Here is a 9,257-nt window from a genome sequence, read left to right as displayed (position 1 = left end):
AGAAACCAAGTGTGTTTTTTTTTTTTTAAAGTTATTTATTTTTTTTCTCCTGCTTGTATACAATAAGGCTAATGTCATAAGGCTAGCGTTTTGCCAAACTCTAGAAAACATGTTCAGGTGAAAATTACGGTTCTTATTTCAGGAATAACGACTGTGGTGCTTATCAGTCTTTCCCCAAACGTGACCCCGCTGTCGGAGCTGTGACAGGGCAGCCGCTGGCACCGCCGCAGCCATACAGAAGCTGTGCCCTGGCCACGGGCACCCGGACCGGGGAATTCCCCGTGCCCGGCACGATTCCGCGGCCCTGGCTCGAGCCCTGCCCTGTCCCCCCGGGGTGTAACCGGGCAGCCAAGGCGAGCGCCCCGGGCCCGGGGGGGCCGCCCGGGTGCCCGCTGCCCGGCCCCGAGCCCGCCGGGGGGCGCCGCGGCCCCGCTGCTCCCGGGGCCGGCTGCGGCGGGACGGGGCGGCCCCGGGACGGGGCGGGCGGAGCGGGGCCGGCCGGGGGCGCCCCCCCCTCGCCCCGCCGTGTAACCGGAGCCGGGGCCGGGGCCGGGCGGCGCCTCCCCCGTCGGGGAACCCGTTCTGCAGGTCTGGCGGCGGCGGCTCCCGCGGGAGGCCGGGCGGCGGCGGCGGCCGTCGGGGCATGAGCGGGCCCTGAGCCAGCGGGGCCGGGACCCGCGCCCACAGGTGCCGCTGGCGGAGGGGCGCCGGGCTCACCGGCGGGACGGGACGGGGCGGGGCGGGCGGGGCCCGAACTCGGGGGTCCCGGGGCCGGGGCCGGGCCGTCGGGGGGGGCGGCCGCGCCCTGCAGGGCCGCGGAGACCGGGGGGTGCCCCGAGTGCGGGACACGGGGGGTCCGCACCGAGCGCTGCCGGGGCTCCAGCCGCGGGGCACAGCCGGGGAAGGGGCGCGGGGCCGGGAGGCGCTGCCCGGGGCGGGCCCGGTCGCGGCAAGGGCCGAAAAAGCTTGGGAGGCTGACGCCAAAACGGCTCTGAAACGACTTCCTTCATTTATTTATTTATTTATTCGCCCTGGAACTCCGTCTCAGCAGCCCTCGGGCTGTTTGCTCTCTGCTCGGCCATTTAAACCTGGCTGCCCGGGCTGCTGCTCCTCCAGCCCGCGGCCGGTCGCGCAGGAGGGGCTGTGCCCATACCCGTACCCGTACCCGTACCCGCAGCTGTCGCTTCCCTTCCTTTCGTTCCCCCCATCTATGCGTGAGGACACTAGCTTTCGTGCTTGCGGGGTAATTACTCGCCACTCAGTGTTTATACAGCCCTCAGAGCAGCAGTAGGGGTGTGCATTAAGGAACTGTCCTCATCCTGCAGCAGGAGATGCTGAAAAGTTGCTTGTGAGGCTGGTCACTCGCTTGGAAGATGGAAATCCTCTTGGGACAGAAACAAAGCAGCATCTCCGTCCCATTTCCTACTGCTTAGTGTCTGTAGCTTAAATAGCATCCCTTCTCGGAAGGGCTAAGTGAAGCGGTGCTGAGCGGACCAGCCGATGAAGCCCTTGATGAAGCCCTTACTGCCGAGTGTCAGAGGAGTGTAGCAGCTGAAGAAGCCGCACTGTGCAGTGGGCTCTGGGAAACAGCTGTGGGGAACTGAGCGGTGCTTGGGCACATCGATGGGGCTTTTAACAAACCTGGCTCTGGTGTAAACCCTAACTCTGAAATTGCGTCTAGATTCCTTGTGTGTAATTCCTGGCACAACGTGTCCTTACAGGCTCAGATTTGCTCACAAGTTTCTGATTGGTTCCGATTTGTTTGTTTATTTTGATGTATTTTGTTTGTTTGGCTTTCTTTTCCAAGACGGATTCAGGTGTCAAGTGGTATGTGTCCCGGTGCTGCTGTTACTGAAGTTCACGTTAGCCTGTGGTTGCTTTTGTATCTGTCCCAAACCTGTATGTGTCTCGTTGTTAACTTCAGGTAGTATAATGCTCCCTTTCAGTAACTTGTGAATTGTTATCTTCATTAGATCTCCGCTGTGAGGCAACCAATGAATATTCCAGTCCCTGGGTTTGCAATTTGTGATGATGAATTCAATAAGCCACTTGCTTGCTTTGCATTGAAGTCCTCTATTTAAATTAGAATTAATTTTCCACGTTCTTTTGTTGTTGTGGCTTTCCTTTTGATACCATTGGGAATCATATTGGGCCTGAAGGTAACATGCTACCTGCATTTAGATATGGGGAGGGGGCTGATTGATTTTCTTTTGATTATGAGGGGTTTTGATGTTCTTCCTCATCTGTTTCCTTTATCTGGTCTCTGTTAAATGAGGTGCTTTGTGTAGATGTAATTGCATGCAGGATGGTAGCCAGGAGCTGCAGAAACCTAACCCTGGTCTGTCCGTGACTTACCATTTCTGCTGTGGCCTTGGGCAAATCACTTACCCTCTCTGTGTCCCTGTGCTTGTCGGGGTACAGGATGTGGTTCCCGTTATGGCCCTTGGAGACTGGCGGTTCAGCAGCTCCCAGCCCTGTTTGGAGGATGCTGTGCTCCGGGACAGCCCCGCTGCTGCACCTTTGCTCTCTGACAGCCTTACCAGATTACTCTGTGACTCACAGTGCTGTGGTTTTTCTCATGTGTTCTTATAGAAATTAGAAATATATGCTTAATATAGTAGAGTTGGACAGCTCGGGCAAGTTCACAGGTGCCTTTGTTTATAGCAGGGTGTGCAGTGAGGTACAGGGAGATGGAAGGGAGAAGTGGAGGAAGGGTGAGCACTGCCATCTCCAGCCCTGCAGCAGGAGGTGACCCGTATTTTTTACTATTAAAAATGCCTGTTGGGTTCGAAGGGGAGGGACACCCAGAAAAATAACTGTATTTATACTTCCAAAAAGTCTTCCATGACAAACAATATGGCTCAAGTATGCACTAAAATGTTTCTGCTTTTGTTAAACCCAAACTGTGTTGTTCTATACCATAAACCTTGAGAGGAAATTAACAGTCTCTAGAAAATGCAGGTCAAAACCCCTTCAGAGTACACTTAAAGATACAGCTTGAACAAAGGTTACGAACTTTTCTATTATCTGCAAAGATAACTTGTCTTGACTTGGACTTTAAGAGAAGGGAAGTCTGTATATCTGTTAATGAAAAATCCCGGTGCAGATAATGGGTAAAATTATTATTTTTGTCTCTGTAAGTGCCCCACCTTCAACCATCCTTGCTTAACCTCAGGCAACTCGGACTGCAGGCTGTGGATCTCTCTGCTATGATAGTTTTCTGTTACGTTGCTGGTAAGTGCCTGGTCAACTTCTTCCTTCTGCAGAGCCCTGGTGGCTCATGGTGATAATTTACCTATGTTCGTTTTCATACATAGCTGCCTACAGAAATTTTAACATTGCTATATTAGTGAGTACACAATGGCCACTGGTTTAATTCCAGTTCTTCCTGGATGAGGAAGGTTGGGTTTTGTTTCTTTGGTTGTTTTGTTGTAGTAGTTGGTTTTTGTTTTTCTTAAATGTGGCAATGAGGTGCTTTTCTTTAGCTGGTGCAGTTGTGCAGAACTGAGATGAGAAGCACTAGGACATTAGGACTGAAGGCATTTGGAAACTGGTGGCCCCCATCTTTTCCTTTTCTTCTGATCTTGCTCCCTTTTTTTTTTTTTTTTTTTTTTCTTTTCTTTTTTTTTCTGCCAAGGTTGGTCTTGGACACCTGTCAGCATTACAAAACTGCACTTCTCTCTGCAGTCAGCTCTCTCCAAGAGGTTTCATGGCTTTGATGCCTCAGCTGTTTGTCTAAACCTTCGGGATGTTCCTGGTAGAAATGGTCACTTCCCTTCAACCAAATTTGAAAATAATAACTTTGCAGAAACCAGATTTCACAGACCCTGGTGGTACCACTGTGTTAGAATGTTACCCTGGTGTCTGCCTCCTGCTGGGGCAGGTTATCTGTGTCCTCACCGCCTCGGAGGAGGGACTAGAGTTCATGCTTTGTAAAAGAAAGATCTGCAGATATTGCAAGGCTGGCTGGTTGCAATGCCAATAAAAAAATCTCTAGGCACTGGAAGTGGCCCAGTTCAGTAAGTTCTTGATCTTGCAGTTGAAAATGTATGACCAAGACGCATTTTTGGAAACACCTACTTAATGAGTGGGTGCCCTTGGCACATCTTTGGAGGCTGGCACATACTTTTCCTGTTGCAGGGTAAGTGGGAAGCAGCTGCCTCCGCGTACTGTGCCGAAGCACTGCTTGTGGCAGGGTGGTCTTAGGCAGGTACATGCATTGTGCCAAAGCAGTTTATTTACACAGTGGGAAATAACAATAAATGTTTGCTCATATCTTTATTTCCCAACATCCTTGTTCAGCACAGACCTGGCGCTTACACATACATGTGCACAGGATTTGGGGCTGGATGAAGGGCAGAAGGTAGAACCAAGCTGACTCAGATGAGACCTGCTGCTTACAAGACAGGTTTCCCAGGATTTTCTTGTGTTGCAGCGATAGCCCGAGTCCCTGAAAGGCCTATCTGAGTCTTCTTGGTTCTGCTGCATGGTGGAGGCCATCTCAGCCTGTTGGGCGTGAAGTGTTCGGGAGAGCTGGGGTTTGTGATGTAGATGTGCTGCTTCACCACAGGTGTTTCACCCTTAGCCACGTCTAATCACTGGAATTTTAACCTTTTTGCTGGGAAGTCTGAGTCAGCTTGCATTAAGCATGTGTTGGCATTGCTCAACTCCGGCAGGTTTCAAGGTGGGAACTTTCTCCAAGGTCACAGTGCAATGAAGGAAGGTGTGGGGCAGCTCTCATGGATAAGCTGATGTCCTGCACTCCGAGGCGTTCCCGTTTGAGGAGTTGGGCTGCCTGCTGCCCTATTTGCACAGTGCGAGCATTCGGCAGCTTTGTTTTCCTGAAGCGGCGCTGGGAAGCGGGGTGTGCCTGTTAGCCAGGTGCTCAGGACCTAATTGTCTGGGCAGAGTCTGTTTGTCTGATGTACCAAGCACCGAGCCCGGCTGTTTCTGGTAGCTGTTGGGAGCACCTAGGCTGACATCAAGGCATATCCACCGTATATGATGTACTCTGAGTAGTCTGCATTATAATATATTTTTTTTCCCTAATGCAATGTTTTCTTGATTGACCTAGAGGAGTTGAGGCTTCAGCTTCAGGATTCCAGGTGCATTTGAGAAACCCCAGGTAAACTGAACCTTAGGTAACACTTCTGGGGTTTGAGCTTTCAGCTTTTCGTGAGCTCATCTCTTTCACCTCTATCTTGAGTGTGTCATAACGTATGCAGTTAAGATAAAGGTAGTTAAGATATACGAAACCGAAGAGGGGGAGTCATCTGCCGGGCCTCCAGCTTATGGACAAGGAAGCAGTGGTTGGGGTGTGAAGGTCGGCACAGTCCTGCGTGCAGTGACCGCACGACGGTGGAGTTCAGGATCCTGATAGGAAGGAGCAAGGCAAGTCCACAGCCCCGGACCTCAGGAGAGTGGACTTTGCCTATGCAGGGATCTGCTTGGACGAGTTCCATGGGGCACGGCCTTGGAGAGCAGAGAGCTGGTTGATTTTCAGGGATCCCATCCTCCAGGGGCCAGAGCGGTCTATCGTGGTGAGCGGGACATCAAGCAAGGGTGGCAGGGGATGTGCACAGCTGAACAAGGAGCTCCTGACAAAATTCAGCCATGGTACTTGGTGGGGACTGTCTCAGATGAACAAGACCGTGCCTCATGTCACAGCTGAGTTAAAACAGTTATCTAAACAACTGAGGTTGTCTTTGTCCAAGGTATTTCCAGTGCTGGGGCTATACCACAGTCATGGTACACTGTAAGGGTGCATAAAAAAGTTGGTGTGTTCCAGAACAAACGACCTATAGAAATCATTCCTCTTGTATACATAATTGTGGGGTGTTCAACTATTTTGAACTAGTCACTCAGTGAAGTAAGCCTGGCTGTTACGTGTGAGGTAGCTCTAAATTGGGGAGCTTACAGCGTGCCCGTCACGTGGCAATCTAACTGGTGCTTACGAGGGCTTCAGTTGTGAAGAGGGAGGGGTATTTATTTGGCCCATTTGTGCTCCGTGCTCTTTTGAGTAAAGACTTTTTTTTATTCTTAGTCATAAGTATTAGGTGAAAGGTTTGGTTTGTTCAGAAGATATTTCTGTCTGCCTGTCCGAACACTTGTTGCCAGTAAAACTTCATGTCTGCTTTGTGCAGCATGGGAGCTATCTCATATTTTGGAAGCAGATCTGGTTTTATTATTTGCCTGTTACCTTGCAGAAGCTCTTCTTACAGGTAGATGAGTTGATTAATATATTTCTCCCAGCTGCTGCAGTGAGTGCAGCGCAGCGCCCACTGCCCCGCTCGAGGGGCGCCTGGCTGTGGGGTGCTGTGGGGCTGCTGCAGGGGGACGGGGGCACCGCCGGGCACTGGCGGCTGGTGGTGTGGGCCCTGGCTGCAGAAACAGTCCCTGTGCATCTCATCTTACCGGGGCTGGTGGACCCCTCCTGGAGTCACTGCTGCGTGCCACCAGGCTGGCATTCCCAGCTAGCACCGCGGGCTGCCTGTCTGTATTTTAGGTATTTCCATCTAGCTGTGCATCTGTAATAGAAGGTAAATGCAGTGGTTTTTCTGTTGTGGTTGTTTTTTTTTGACATCTCATCTAACCCTTGGCATGATTAATTAGTTAATTAATCAATTGAGTAAAGGTTAATAGACTAAAGGCTGAATCACTTTATATGGCAGGGATACAAACTTTGGGGTTTTCTGGGATTGGAAACATAATCCCTGACTCAGTTCTTCATAACTTCTTCCGTCTGGGCAGACTCTCGGGGAGAAGAAAACCTCAGTGTCTGTAAAACCCAGAGCAGGCACCTGGGCAACAGGTCTGACCCTGCCCTGAGTGCAGAGCCACAGCATTGCTGGGCAAGGGCAGGATTGTCTGCAAGGGCAGGATTGTCTGTTGCCTGCATCCCTGCTGGGAGAGGAAAAGCTGGAGCCCCTGCCAGGCGGGCGGTGAGGCCGGTTGCTGGCCTGAAGCCTCGTCTCCAGCAGCAGCTTGCGGGTGCCTGCCCGAGGCACGGCCGGAGGTGTCGGTGTGATAGCCCTGGTGCTGAGCCCTGTGCAGGGCACGCCGTTTCCCTGGGTGCCGGCACAGGGTGGGTGTTGGGGCAGGTTCTGCTGCAGGCTGGGAGGCAGCACAGTGCCGGGGGCGGCAGGGTTTTCCCAGCCACACAGGAGGGAGCCTGGCTGCCTTGCAGGAACGCTGCTGCTTGTCACTGCAGAGCTGGCGTAAGGCCAAGTGAAACCACCTTTAGTTCGGGCGGCAGGTCTTTTATTTAAGGGCAGCTGCACCAGCTCCTTGCTCCTTGCTCCACATGGGCACGGCCCTCCTCCCCGGCTGCCACCTTTCTTTCCCCAGCTCACGGAAATGAGAACTGCTGGGCTGCATCTGCCCACGGCCCCTTTGGCACAGGGATTGCTCCCTCCTGGGTGCGGTGTGGGGGGATTTCCCGGTCCTCGTGCCTCCACTCTGTAACGCAGGGAACAATGCTGTAAAAAAAGCAACCTGAGCATGCAACAAAAAGTGCGTTTGTGTAAAAACCACCTGTAGGAATGCTGTGGCTCACTTTTCCATTGCATCGCAGACAGGACTGTGGTGACTCTGAATGGCTTCTGCATACACACTCTGCTTTTCGGAGTGTCACTCGCCTGCTTGTGGCACCACCACGGGGTGCTTGCAGAGCCTGCCTGTCCTCCTCCTCCTCGCTGCTGGGCCCACGGGGATGCTCATTGTCCAGGGCTAGGCTTTGGAAACGGTGATGGTTGATGGAAATGCTTGCCTGAAGTTGTCATGTGCATTTCTCTCTCAACAGAGGGAAAACTTCTCTTTTTTGAGAGAACTTGAGCTTGAAACTCCTGCATCTCGGATGAGTTGCCTAACTCCAAGACAATGGAGGAAAACAAACAATGCTTCCACAAAAAGTTCAGGTTCCACGGCCTGTGTATTAGAAACTGGCTGTCCTAGTCCGAGCTGCTTTCATCGGTGAGCACTCACACAGCTTGAGCAGTCTTGGAGGAAGCTGTATTAATCCGCACTAAATCAAACTGTGTGTTCATCCGATACCCACCAGTTTTGTCTTATTTTGTAAGCTGGCAGTCCTGAAACATTAGCTGTGTGCCAGGAGAGCATGACGGTACCGAGCGTGGCATGTGTTGGGCTTCCAGCCCACGGTCATGTCACCCGAGCACATATTCAGTGCTCATTTAATATTTATCTCTCATACGAGATATTAAGGAGGGAGGCCACTCGGCTTTGCAGAAACGGAAGGTAACGTGGGTGCTGGCGGGGTTTGGTGTCAGCCCCAGAGATTGCTGTTCGCTGGTTTTGTCGACAACAGCACGGGGTGGGGTAGCGCTGGCCTTGCCTCCTAGGGCTGGGCTCCTGCGTTACGCGGCCTGGCCTGCCCGCTGCCTCTGTGGGGGCGTCAGGCTGTTGGGGCAGCTGAGTGGGGCTGCTGCCTGTGGGACCGTGATGACCCCGTGCTGGGGAGGGCCCAGTAATGGCCAGAGGTGCACAGCGTGGAGATGCAGCTGGAGGGGGCACGGGCACCCGGCACGGCTGAGCTGGAGGCCAGCGCTCCTCCCAGGCATCAGGGCTGAGCCAAACGGGGCTGCTGGTGCCAGTGCTGGGGGAGGAGGTGAGGCTGGCTGGGGCTGGAGGGGCTTCCTGGTGCACACAGGGCCCTGCCAAAAACCACCGGGGCGATGGAGCCCCTTCCTCTCCTCGGGGCTTGTAATTTCCCACAGCTTTCACTGTGCTGGCACAGACGGATCAGAACCTGTCCCAAACTGGTGGTCTTCAGAAAGGAACGCAAGTGGAGCTTCGGTACAAAGAGTTTGGGAATTGCCTGGCTAGGAATGAGCAGGGCACACTCATCAGAACAATCCAAACTGTTGTAAGGATCGGTAATTAAAATGCCAGGACACCCAGCAAAGCAATAGGCTGGCCAGGCGGAGATGGAAACCACCTAGGAGTTGTGCGGGTGGTTGTTTGTGTGGGACGGCAGGGGTGGAGCTGCACACCAGGAGATGGTTTCTGGATTTAGCTCACAGCCAGTTAATGGGATGCTGTCCGCTGCAGCAAACAGCTGAAGCTGCACAATGTGTCTGTGATCTAAAAACACTGAAGGAGGCTGCAGCTCCCCCAGCTCCTCCTGACCCCTCCATGCAGGTCAGTGGTGTGGCCCCTGGGATTTGGGTGTTCGCAGGCTTGCTCATCTCCGTGTCCCATTACCGATGTCCTGCGTCACGACTGCAGGGTGTTCCTTG

General features: G+C 53.0%; 1 protein-coding gene across 2 annotated transcripts in view; it reads left to right on the top strand.

Annotated features, from left to right (window-relative positions):
• Positions 1–479: 479 nt before the first annotated feature.
• ATP8B1 (ATPase phospholipid transporting 8B1) overlaps positions 480–9,257 on the top strand; it is a 32,334-nt gene continuing 23,556 nt past the window's right edge. The window contains exon 1 of one of the 2 annotated variants that reach the window (XM_068665174.1): positions 480–687. The gene's annotated coding sequence lies outside the window, so the exon portion shown is untranslated. Of the gene's footprint in view, positions 688–3,085; positions 3,235–9,257 lie in introns of those variants that run through there. The other variant, XM_068665175.1, reaches the window with a different exon arrangement.

This window comes from Anas acuta, chromosome W (assembly GCF_963932015.1).
Source record: "Anas acuta chromosome W, bAnaAcu1.1, whole genome shotgun sequence".
Lineage (NCBI taxonomy): Eukaryota > Metazoa > Chordata > Aves > Anseriformes > Anatidae > Anas > Anas acuta.
The sequence above is the reverse complement of the archived record's forward strand: the minus strand, read 5'-3'. Positions and strand labels throughout refer to the sequence as shown.